The following is a 13,525-nucleotide window of genomic DNA, read 5'->3' on the forward strand; positions in this document are numbered from 1 at the left end:
ATAGGACAATTAACAGAACTTCACCCAATTGACTTATCTTATTATCAATTGACAAAGAAGCAATTGGCAAAGAAGTAAGTTAGTTCAGCATCATGAAGTTAATCATTGCATTATTAAAATCTGTAGAGAAGCATCCTTAGCAGAACATCTTAGAATTTAAAGTGAGAAATATATCATAGAACTGGTTTTAATAACCTAACATCATCTTAAATATATAAGCATCAGAACACATAATGACCATAGGCATTGGAATAAATAAATACCATTAATTTAGTCACACATGAAGACAGACTACATGAAACATAGAACATATGATATGGCATGGTTGGCCAGCAGTAAATATGATAACACAAAACACGAAGAAACATCCCTTTTTAAGACTTTAGTTGTGTTTTACATTAGTGAGGACTTAATCTTGAGATGGCAACAGCCAATGGTTTGCATTTAACTCTGATATTTTTTTTTTCTTTTGTGGCCATTAACCATATATAAGGGGGCTGGAGTTATAGGATTTCCCTTGTTGTTTGTCTTTCTTTATTTTGTCTAGCTGTGTGGTAGGCACTGGTTCTTTTGAGTCATTTAAGAGTAAAGTTTTTGTGTACAGTTATTGTCCTGCCTCTGTTGTTTGGTTTTCTTTTGTGGCTTGTAATGAAAAGAAAGAAAAAGAGAAAAAGGTCTTGAAACTGTATAGTGACTTTAAATTTTAACAAGGAGAGAAAATTTAGATATCCATATGTAGAAGAAGCTAAAGAGGCTCAGTAAATACAAAGGTTTATTTATTTATTTATTTTTAAAGCTGGTTTTGTATTTGATTTAGTGAGATAGCTTGAATTTGGTGTGAAAGGGAGAGACTCTGGAAAGTCATGGCTAGCTGACAGAACTGTTTGTGAGAGATTGAGTTTCACAAGAAGAAAGAGTGAGGGATTGAATTTGAGACTATTTGCCATGTTGTTGGAGAAAGTTATCAAGACCAATGAGAATGTTGAAATCAATTATACCAAATTCAGGTCAGTAGTGGCCATTGTCTAGAGAATATTATGGCCAAATTTAAATAGAGTCTGAGTAATTTGATAGGCAGGAGCTCAGATAATCTGAGTTACTTTAAATTAGTTTGTAGACATGCCAATGGAGTATCTTTTGTAACATATAATTTAGAGCCCATGTTGGAGGAGAAGGACTAAGAGGAGTGGCAGATTCCAAAACCAGAGATGTTTTGCTTTTTATAGTAGGTTTTGTTTTATTTACTACTTACAGAGATTTTACATCCTTCACTGAAGTACATGTTGTTGCATTCAGGTTCACATTGCTGGCAGAAATCACCCATCCAAGAGCAGTTTGTGGGAAAAGAGGGGTTTATTTTGGCTTACAGGCTTGTGGGGAAGCTCCACAATATCAGGGGCAAATGAAGGCATGATCAGAGGGTGGACATCACTTCCTTGACAACATTGAATTGAAAACAGCAACAGGAGAGCAAACACTGGCAAGAGGACACTGGCTGTAATACTCATAAGCCTGCCTCTGACATTACACTCAATACAATGCCTGCAGGAGGCATTAATTCCCAAATCACATTCACCAAGTTTATTGGTGACAGCTAAACCAATCCACCACATTCTGCCCTGACCCTCTTAAACTGATAACCATACATGATATAAAATAGAATGCACTCATCCAAATTTTAAATTATCCATATTTTTCATCAATCCCAATGATGTTCAAACATCCCCATAATCAAAATCTTTTAACTGAGACATATTACCAAAAATAAAGCAAAAATCCCAAAATGACACAAAATAAACATTCACAAGCAAAAGATGCCACTGAGCATAGCAAAGAAGCATTCAACCAATGCAACATTTAAACAGGACAAACATCAAACTCTGTAGCTCCAAGTCCAACAACTCTATTCGGTGACAAATCTCCAAGTCCAATAATTTTAACCAGCAATAAGTCTCTGAAGTTACAATTCTACCTCTCAAGCTAGGCTATTCACAGTCCTGGAAAACTTTTATCTGGGGCCAACAGCTGTCCTTAGGAGCAAACTTGTGGTCCTAGTATCTCCACTGTGTCTTCACTGCAACCCGTGGTTCATCCTCAAGTCTCCATCGGATCTTCATACGGGCAATCAAGCAAACCTGCTACACCTTGCCCATGGCTATGCCCAAAACACAAGACCATATTGAAAATTCAATGACCCTCTCTTTCCTGAATTTCTCATACTCCACAATACCATCTTGAGTAACAATTTGGTAATCCAGGGGGAATTAAACAGACTTTGAAGACCAGAACACACCTCAGCATTCAGTCCCCTTTAAAAGACTACATTCTTCTTTGTCCCAATGCAAGTCTAATGACCAAATCTCAGTGTTTCTAATCTCTCACAATTGCAGCTGAACAGGCAGAAGTTTCATCCCAAAGAATTCTTCATGTACCATATCCCTCTGCTCACACCAGTCCATTTTTGTGCAAAGAAACCCTGCACAAATGGGCATAGCAGCAAGCCTCTCATACACTGTGCTTCTAGCCCAGTACAAGTAAAACTCTTTTTCACCCTCATAAGCCAACCCCACAGTCCATACTTCTTATTGCATTCAGGTCTTTCAACTCTGACCAGAATAGTCCATCAAACTGTACTTCCAGCACTACAAGGTGTCTCTTAGGCCAAAGTTTCAAATCCTTCCACATTCCTTTTGAAAATTAGCTCCAAAAGGCCAAAACCACAAAGTCAGATGTCTAGTATAAATCCCACTCCTGGTACCAACTTTACTGCTGTTATCAGGTTCACATTGCTGGAAGAAATCCCCCTACTGAGAGCAGCTTTGGGGAAAAAATGGGTTTTTATTTTGGTTTACAAGTTCAAGGGAAAGCTCCACCATGGCAGGAGAAAATGATGGCATGAACAGAGGGTGGACATCACCTCCTCGCCAACATTGGGTGGACAACAACAGCAGGAGAGTGTGTCCAACACTGGCAAAGGGACATTGACTGTAATACCCATAATCCTGCCACCAACAACACACTGACTGCAGGAGGCATTAATTCCCAAATCTCCATCAGCTGATAACCTAGCATTCAGCACACCTAAGTTTATGGGGGATGCCTGAATCAAACCACCACTCATGTCTTATTTGAAAATATATGAATTGCAGTTTCTGTCAATAACAAATGGCAGTACATGGCATAAACCTTATAAATCATACATTCCAAATTTATATGGTTTATGTTTAGACTGTTGACAAAATAAAATTTAAAGCTACCATTTAGATAAAAGAAATATTCAAAACATTTTATCCAATAAAAGATGTCAAATGAAGACAAAATACATTATGAACTTGTCTTTCTTTATAACAATCCCATACTTCTACTTTTTAATTAACTCTCTAATTATATTATTTATGACTATATTTAAGTGCTATTTAATGCCTCTCATGAAACAATATATAATTACAATCTTTATCAGGAATATATTTTATAAGATTTTTAAGCCAGTTTTTCTGGAAATAATAACTGTAGGACTTCTTTAAGTAATAGTATGTAGTTAGTATTTATAGATTCTAGTTTATGAGTACTGAGAATGTGTTTAACATTTAAATATAACCATATATGCATGTATCATTAAAATAAATAACTTTCATAAACAATGGTATTATAAAATTTTAAACAGTTACATAAATTATTATTTTCATTCCTTTCTACCTCATCAGAATACCATCAACAGGCTCACTAGAGAAATAGATCGTTATGAAAAGCAAGTTATTACATAGCATTAAAACTTACAAGTAGGGCTGGAGAGATGGCTTAGCGGTTAAGCGCTTGCCTGTGAAGCCTAAGGACCTTGGTTCGAGGCTCGGTTCCCCAGGTCCCACGTTAGCCAGATGCACAAGGGGGCGCACGCGTCTGGAGTTCGTTTGCAGAGGCTGGAAGCCCTGGCGCGCCCATTCTCTCTCTCTCCCTCTATCTGTCTTTCTCTCTGTGTCTGTCGCTCTCAAATAAATAAATTAATTAATTTAAAAAAAAACTTACAAGTAGTTCTTACTTCATTATTTCCTTCAAATTCCCTTTAAGTTTTCATTACTATGGGATGTTAAGAAAGTAAAAATCATGAAAATAATGACTTTCAAAATCTGGTTATAGCACATCTAGTAGAAAATTATCTATAACAGTAGCAAAAAGCTGACCTCCAAAAGCTGATATGAAATCATGGTGAGACACGCCAAGCATTTGCCTTTCATGTGGTTGTTTAAATTGAAGAGCCTATGGGCATAATTTGTCTAAGCAATATGCTTAGCTCTAAGGAAGTGAAATTAGTGGGCACAAAACATCCACAAGATAGAAAGATTTTATCTATATATCTATCTATATGTATGCATGTATGTATGTATGTATGTATGTATGTATGTATGTATGTATGTATCTATCTATCTATCTATCTATCTACCTACCTACCTACCTACCTACCTACCTACCTATCACATAAAGTTTGTATGAAACAGCATGTGTTGATACAATCATTTCTTTCCCCCTGTCCAATTCCACTGAGAGTCCTCAGTGGATTGTTGCTATTCACCATGCAGTTGTGGGCTATGAATTGTGAGAGAAGCATTCAGAATTTGGGGATGTGACAATGTCTCTGGATATTCCCTCCCACTTTGTGGCTCTTAAAATCCTTTCACCCCATCTTCCATAAAATTCCCTGAGTCTTAATGCTTCTGTTTTAAGTCTTAAGTATTAAGTTGAGCTCTCAGCATCTTTTGGATTTCTGCCTTGATAAATTTTAAGTATTCTCAGTGTCTGTCTCCATCGCCCTGGCACAGGTTGTTAGGCTCCCCATGGAAGCAGCATTCTTGATCATCTCACCAAATCCTCTGTGGTTTCACCTTGGCCCTAGCCGATGTACAAAGGGTGGTTCATCTTCTAACAAGGAGTCAGCTATCTTCTCTTGGTGCTGATACAAAACATTGAGAGACTCTGCTAGAATCTGGAAGGAAGCCAATCCCCAGATGGTGAGTCTATATAGTGCTGGAAAATGCTACGTGAGCTCATGAGGGGAAAATGGCCAATATTATTAGCAAGCAAGGGTCACTGCTATACAAAAGCCACCAGCCTGACAGCATGCACATACCTGTGCAATAATGGCAGCCAACCTAGGTGGGTAACAAATAACTCTTTGATTGGGTAAGAGATCTGGTCAGTAAAAAGGAACCCATAGCTGGAATTGGGAACCAAGTCAGAATCCTATGTTGACCAAGATTATGAACTCCAACAAGAAGCCCCACCTAGTCTGTCCAAAAGAGAGGTTATACTCATCAAAATCTCTCTAAATTAATAATGCTTATACCCTTTAACTTATCATGCTTTATGGAGAATCTGTTCAGAATGTAGTGAAAACTGAGGACATTTAAAGTGTATCAACAAGATATTTTTAAGAATTGTTCAGGATGGAGAGATGGCTCAGTGCCTAAGGCACTTGCTGACAAAGTCTGTCAATCCAAGTTTTATTCCCTAGTACCCATGTAAAGCCTGGTGCACAGTGCCACATGCATCTGGGGGTCATTTGCAGCATCATACCCATTCTCTCTGTCCGTCTCTGTTCTACATCTCTCAGCTTGCAAATAAATAAATAAATAAATATATATATATATATATATATATAAAAACAGAAGTATCTAATCATGGTGCAACAGTTGCTTTCTGGTGATTTATGACCCCAGAGGGGATATTTACCAATGATTCCAACCATTGTCATTTTTAGCATCTAATTTATTTGGATTGACAAAATTTTCCTCCTTACATGAATTAAATCAAGTTGTGCAAAGCCTTCTTAACAATATCTTTAAATGGACATTTCATATCTTTGACCTATTAGCTCAATTTTAGCAAAAATAAAACGCTTTTCAGTTAGTGCAGCACCTCCCCATTCTTATCCTTCATGTTGAAGTACTTTTTGTATTTTCTACTTTTCATGAATTTCTATTTACTTTTAAGAAGAATCCTATTACTTTTTTCAAATACTTCAACAAAAATTATACTGCTAATGTTAATTATGTTCCTCTTAGTAATTTTTCATCTACTACTCTCCTTCCTTTGGTCTTTCCCATAAATACCAAGGTATGTTTGTGGAACTTGGAATTCAGTTTAGTCTATCCTCTCTCCCTTTTACAACAGTCTTTGCCACTCTTTCAGTATCCCTGAATAAAGCCTCCCTTGGTGTTTCCAACAAATATCAAATGCATTATCATAAAGTAAACTGTGTCAGGATCATTTCATATTAATAGGCTATTCTTGGTTAGAGGCTGGGAATATTCCTAAGGAAGCTACAACATTCATGACAGCCAAGGAAAACCAGTTCAAAATGCCATCAATTCTTTAGCTCACAGACCTTAGTTAGGGGGTCACCCAAATGGCTGATTTGCATATGGGCTTCCACCTACATCTGAGATAAAATAATTAAGCTATTTTAAAGGTGTGTTATACTTTTATCTTGCAAGTTTTTCTATACTGATGACCCACGTTTGGTGATAGAATGACAGGGGTCGGGAAAAGTGAGACAGATGCTTGTTGGACCTGACCTTCCTCCAATAGTGGTTGTGCATATGCTTAGGCAGTCAAGGAATTCATCTCTATGTTACACTAAAAGTTGTCTGAAGGTCAAAGATTAATAGTCATAGAAGGCTACATAGAAGGATAAAAGTGGTAGAATTGAATAATACTTCTGAAATCTAACATAGCTGAATTATAATTAATCTATTTTAAAATGACAAATCATCACATTTATGTTACCTGTTTCCCTTTGATAGATAGGATGTGCTGGTTAGAGTGAAGAGAAGGAAAATGTGACGAAAACAGACAGGATATACATGAAACTCAGCATAATGCTCATACAGTTTGGATCCAGCTTTGTGTTAGTAATTATTGGAAATACCAGGCTGCTTATTGGTATTGCACACTGAGTGCCATTCAGTGTCCCTCCACAAACTCCATTAAATGGAACTACTTAATGCCAGTCCCTGAATCATGGTACTCTTTCTATTCATCCACATGGAGTCTGTCTTTGCCTTGGCGGGCTCATCCTGAGTAGTCCCTCCAACCTTGACTCCATGGTCACCTTGCAGATCTGCCCCTACTCCCACCTCTCTGAAGTATCCTTTGCTTTTCTTTCTCTGAATCCCTGTGCTCATGACACTTATCTTCCTGCTTTGTAATTACTTGTTTATTCCTGGTGAGGACTTTTCTCTCTCACTAATCTCACCCTTTCTGGTACAGTGCTTCACCCTGAGCAAGTCAATAAACATTCCTGACTGATTCTCTCTGCTTAAGAGCTTTAGGTAAAATAATTACCTTTCAGTAATTGCAAACACACCCACACAAAGTAAATGCTGAAAGACAAGGAGGAAAAAAGTAAAACCACCTCACAAATAAAATGAACGCACAGCAAAGAAGGTTAAAGCAATCTGTTCTTGTGTGCCCATTTTCATTTAAAAAGCCTTTACTATTTGAATCATGAAATGTGTAATATTCTATTATTTCATATATAATTAATTAATATTAATTAATAGAGAATATTGATCATTCTGGTACTATGTAGACACACTGAAGCCTGGACTTAAATCGTGATTTTCTAACTTTTAAAAAGTTACTTGGATTACTCTGACAGAGTTTTCTCTTCAAAAATAATAATAAAAAGATTAAAAATAATATGGCTTTTAACTATTAAAATATCAGTGTTGAAGACTGGACAATCAGACTTAAAAGCACAAACCTATGTATGTATTGACATCTGAAGGATTGTCTTGCCTACAAAAACCCAGCTATGTGATAATCACCATCCTGGCATGCAGGACATCCACCTGTCGTATTATAGGGTGCATAGACCCAAGCATAGAATACTGATCAAATGCCAGCCCCACAACAGAAACAAATTCATTTCAAACTTATGTATAAGTTCTAAACAATCTGTAAACAATTATAAACTCATTACAATAGAAGATTAAAGACATTCCCTCCTCCAAATCCAGCAAATGTAAACAAGGTCGGTTTCAAAATTGATGTAACATCATTTAAAAAAATCCAAACATAGCCCAATAGTGCCAGAAAATAAAAGGAGTGGGCTGGAGAGATGGCTTAGCGGTTAAGCGCTCGCCTGTGAAGCCTAAGGACCCCGGTTCGAGGCTCGGTTCCCCAGGTCCCACGTTAGCCAGATGCACAAGGGGGCGCACGTGTCTGGAGTTCGTTTGCAGAGGCTGGAGGCCCTGGCGCGCCCATTCTCTCTCTCTCTCCCTCTATCTAGCTTTCTCTCTGTCTCTGTCGCTCTCAAATAAATAAAAATAAAAAAAAAAAAAAGGAGAGACTAAGGCGGGGCAAAGTAGGGCAGGCTACTGGACTAGCCCTTTACTATCTGCTCACAATGAACACTGGAACGAAGCTCAGTATGGGGTAGCATGAACTCCTGAGTGTAGCTCCCACTGAAAGCAGACAACCTGCTGCCAGCGATGATGTCCTTGAGGGTAGAAGAGTATGATGCAGTATGAACTGAGTTTTGCATAATAACATCCTCTGTAGTTCCTTTGTTCCATTACTCTTGATTCCTGAATTTCTTCTAGTCCAGCTTACCAGAATTTACAATGGAATGATTTCATTGGGCACTTCACATAAATTAATATTCTGCTTGTGGTAGCCAGACTTCTTTTCTTCTTTTCAACTGAAGTCAATGAATAATTTATTATCCTTAACTGTGTGAAGTGATTTTTGATGAAAAATGCTTTAAGAATTTTACTGGTGAAAAGCTTCATTCATAGTAAAAATTTAAGCTTATACTTACTTTTTATTTTCTCTAATTGTGAATAACTTACCTACAGTTAATTTGGAAGAGTAAAACAGAGATGAGTTAGTGAGAGTTTTTGTTTGTTTTTAAGAATCTGTGCATTGGGCCTGGCTGATAAGGATTAAAATAGCATAATCATTAAAAAATACCATGGGCTTTTCAAAATTCTTAAATAAAAGTAAGTTTTCATGACTGAAGAATTCTTTGTTTTCTTTTTGTTTGTTTTGCTTCTCAGAGATTTGAAATTCATTTTAAAAAAAAGATGTGCTCTGCCACTATTTTCTACATTCTGTTATTTCATCTCCCAAGTTAATGTTCCATCCTCTCCCTTTTCAATGGTGAGGTGATGCTTTTCCCAGAAGACCTTTAGTACAAAGAGCAATTTTATCTGCTCTGGACAGGCATGATTAGGTATTAAAGATACGCTATAGAAAGTTTAGACTTACTAAGTCAGTTTCTTTCCATCTCTCAACCTATCTTCCCCTTCCCTTTCCTTCTTCTTTTCTACCATCGTCACCCTACATCCATACACATTTAACATTTCTTTACAATCCAGTTATTGATGCAGACATTTTCATGCAGATATTGAATGGCAAGTTAGGTTTATATAGAAGAAACTTATTCCTCTAGAAAGAAATGAGTAAATTAAAAACAAATTTTGTACTACTATAACTGAAATATATACTTTTTCTCTTTGCACACTTAAAATACCTATAGTATTATGCTATGATCTAAGCCCTATTTTAAAATATTTTAATCACTGGAAAAAATAAGAAAACCTCAGATATGTTATTCAAACTGTACTATCACAGACATGCCATAGTTTTGAAGTCTTAAGCAAAGACTGCACAACCTTTTCTATGTCCTGTAATTAGCACAGGCATGAACAGTGCATAGCCTTTTATGAGCACATATTATAATCAATCCAATCCCATTAGACTGGGTAAACAAATTAGGCCTAAAATTGCTGAAATTTATCATAGATTCCAATAAGTGTTCATGCATTATTTGCTGTGCTCTCTTAAACATGTGCCAGTATGTCTGCTCTATGCTTCCACAGAAGGATTAGCCTTTGCAATCATACTGAAGGCTAGATTGCTTAAGTACAGTACACAGAGTCATGCTGCAGATAATCCATGCCCTTGATTAATGTTCTTATAATCAATTGCTATCTGGAAGCGACTCCCTCCCATCACACTCTTCACAAAAACAGCAGATGGTATTTAAAAGGTTATGGCAAGAGGGCGTTGCAGAGGTCAAATGGAACATCGATCAAGTGGGCAGAAAAATTGCCTTTTCTCTTCTTCTTTCCTCTTATCGTAATAATCCATGAGGGAACGGGGTGTGTGAGTTATAGTTTGATCTATAGTTCAAGCACTAAGATATTTTCTTGTCTCAAATTTCTATGTTGTTTTGGGTAATGAACCTGGAAATTGGATTCCTTGTGTGCCAATAAAAAATTGTACCAATATGAGCATTTCACACAAATAATTCTTACACTCAAAAAGACAATTTCAAAAAATTTTAATGCAGCCAGAGGGTTCGAACTTAATAAAAACTTTAATACATAGTGACTTTTGGATCAATTTTTATAGTGATAATGGCTTTATTTCTAGAAAATTACACTTAATTTCCATTTTCATGTGAAATGGTATGCAGTTCTTTGTATATGGACTTCCTTTCACTCTCTGCCTGTCCTTTATCACACTAGTGACAGTCATTCATATATTTCAAAGTGATCAATTTTCTTTTTAATTGGGATGCTTAGTTCTAATTAGGCAGACTCATGTAAGGAGGGTGCATTGCTGTGTGCAGAGCACAAAGATTGAAACTTCAAAAGAAAATGTCAGTGTCATGTTGTTTAAAACTGAAATGTGTTACTTTCATAAATTGGCACCTTCAAATACATACATGTGGATGATTCTACCATGAATAGGTCACATCTACATAATTTACAGAGGAGAAGGAAACCAATTTAACAGAGATAGAATATTTATTACATGTGACATTCGTGTATTTTTCTATTGCTCAAGGTACTGTCCCACCCATTACCAGATTATCCACTGCTCATCTATTGGATGGCTATTGGATACACAGGTCTTAATTTTGGGGATCTTTTTTATGTCAAATAATGTAACTGCTGCTATGAAAGAAATAGTATACACACAAAAATAGTTGACTTTTTATCAATATTCTTCACATGGGAATGAATTGGCAAAATGTCAAGTTAGTAGTCCTTATTACAATGCCATTTTAGTTGTACTGAAGAAAGAGATGGACTTGCCAAGAAAGGTTTTGGATTGCTGATGACAGTACTGGAAGGATGAATAGCATTCAGAAGGTCACTAGAAGTGGGGAAAGCATTACAGATAAAGGAAGCAAAAGCTCAGAAGTGGAGTCTCTGTAGCTGTTGGGGCCAGTAGAACTACAGTGAGTATCTCACACAGCAGTCAGCGGGTGCCAGATGGGAGAGGAGTCTGAATGATATGCATGCGTGTTTGAACTTTCTGACAGCTGCAAATGCTTCTGATCAAGACTTTTATTTCACATAATTTCATGGTATGCCTCTCCAGTGATATAAAAAGAATTTCCTTTTTTTTTTTCCTAACTTACCAACTTAACCCATAAACACATGTGCCTTTTAGCAGTATCTTAGCTACTAGTATTGATTAATCTGAAACTGATAAAAGTTAATTTGCTAGATGCTACCCTAAGGGCATTTAAATCTAAGCTTATCAAAGAGATTATCTTATGTGAAATGATTGGCTGAGAGGTGAATATTCACTACACGGTAATAACTTATGATGGAAGGCAGGAGTAAACACGAAAGTTTCATTAGTAGAGACTGATTACAGGACTTTGGAGAATCTATTGAGAAACTGGTCTGCATCAGGCCTGCTGGCACAGAGCCTGACACATAGTGAGTCTCCAGCCTCATGTGCAAAGAATGCTGTAGCATGAGGCATGGTGAATGATATGGGCCCCTTACTGCTTATATTTCTTGTAAGGGACAAGTGTCACTAATCCATACGTATTCTTAGAAAGGATGATGTAGTAGCTCATCATAGAGAGAAATATGGCATCCTTTGACAGTGTATGAGATGGAAAAGAATGAGAATGTGATGGCCACAGTTAGCATTACAAAAGGTTTTACATTCCTACCCAACTCTGGGATAAGGGCAAGAGATACTCCTACACTGCTGATAAGCTGAATGGGAAAATGAAAAAAAAATATACATATAGAATAAAACATAATATATTTTGGAAATATCTATGTAAAACAGAAGTGAGTATACAAATAGGGAGTCCAGCTATAACTTATCTTAATAATGAAAACGAACACATGCTTGCCTGATTGAGCACCTCAAACATCAGTATTCTGGCACTGTGTGAAGGATAGGTAAAGTCAACAAAAATATCAATAAATTAATGTTATAATTAAGATATAAAAACTTATATATATATGAATATATATTATATGTATATAATATATATGTATAATATATGTATATAATTATATGTATATAATATATATGTATAATATATGTATATAATTATATGTATTATATATATATGAAAAAGAGAGAAAGAGGCAGATAGAGAATGAGACAATGGGTGTTGTTCTGGGGCCCCTAGCAACTACAAATAAACACTAGATGCTTGTATCTCCTTCATCTGGTTTTATGTGGGTACTGGGGAATCAAACTTGGATCCTTAGGTTTTGGAATAAAGTGCCTTAACCACTGCGCCATCTCTCCAGCCCCCACTACATCCAAAAAATTTGGACTTTGGCAACTTGACACTAATTTCTATAATGAATTCTTTGCATATTTGTAAATATAAATGGAAGGTGTTAACTTCCTTTGTGGTCTCTTGTTCCATCATTCATTTAAAGGTGTGCACATGACTGGGCCTGGATCAACTGACCTCTTCCTTGGTACTCTCTGTAAAAAATAAGCTGGCAGGGGCTGGAGAGATGGCTTAGCCATTAAGGTGTTTGCTGAAAAGCCAAAGGATCCCAGTTAGATTCTCCAGGATCCACATAAGCCAGATGCACAAGGGGGTGCATGCATCTGGAGTTTGTTTGCAGTGGCTAGAGACCCTGGCATGCCCATTCTCTCCCTCTATCTCTCTCACTCTCTCTACTTATTTATGTCTCTCAAATAAATAAAATATACTTTAAAAAATAACCTGGCAATATCAACCTCTCTGTGATGGTTTGAGTCAGATATCCCCCATGAAATCAGGGGCTTTGAATACTTGGTACTCAGCTGAAGTGATATTGGAAGATGGAGTCTTGCTGGAGGAGATGTGCTTTCGGGATTGGGCTTAAGGTTATTATATATAACTTTACTCACTCTCTTGATGCTGCTTTCCACCTGTTGTGTTCAAGCTGATGTCCAACCTCTGCTCATGCCATGCCTTCCCCTGCCATCATGGAGCTTCCCCTCTAAGCAATTCTTCCTCCCATCAGCTGCTCTTTGGTTGGGAGCTTTGTCCAAGCAACTAGAAAGGAACTACATACAATACTCTAGATTTCTCAGAGTGCTATGCTATGTAATGTATGCTTCAAATAGAGTGAGTGCCTTTCCTTATTGTTCTAGAAAATGCTTTGAAGATAACTGTACTAGTATTAGGTAAACCCTTGGATTTGACATGCTAATGCCTTATTTGTTCCAATGCATAAATTCAACCCTGCCTTTT

This window comes from Jaculus jaculus, chromosome 4, assembly GCF_020740685.1.
Source record: "Jaculus jaculus isolate mJacJac1 chromosome 4, mJacJac1.mat.Y.cur, whole genome shotgun sequence".
NCBI lineage: Eukaryota > Metazoa > Chordata > Mammalia > Rodentia > Dipodidae > Jaculus > Jaculus jaculus.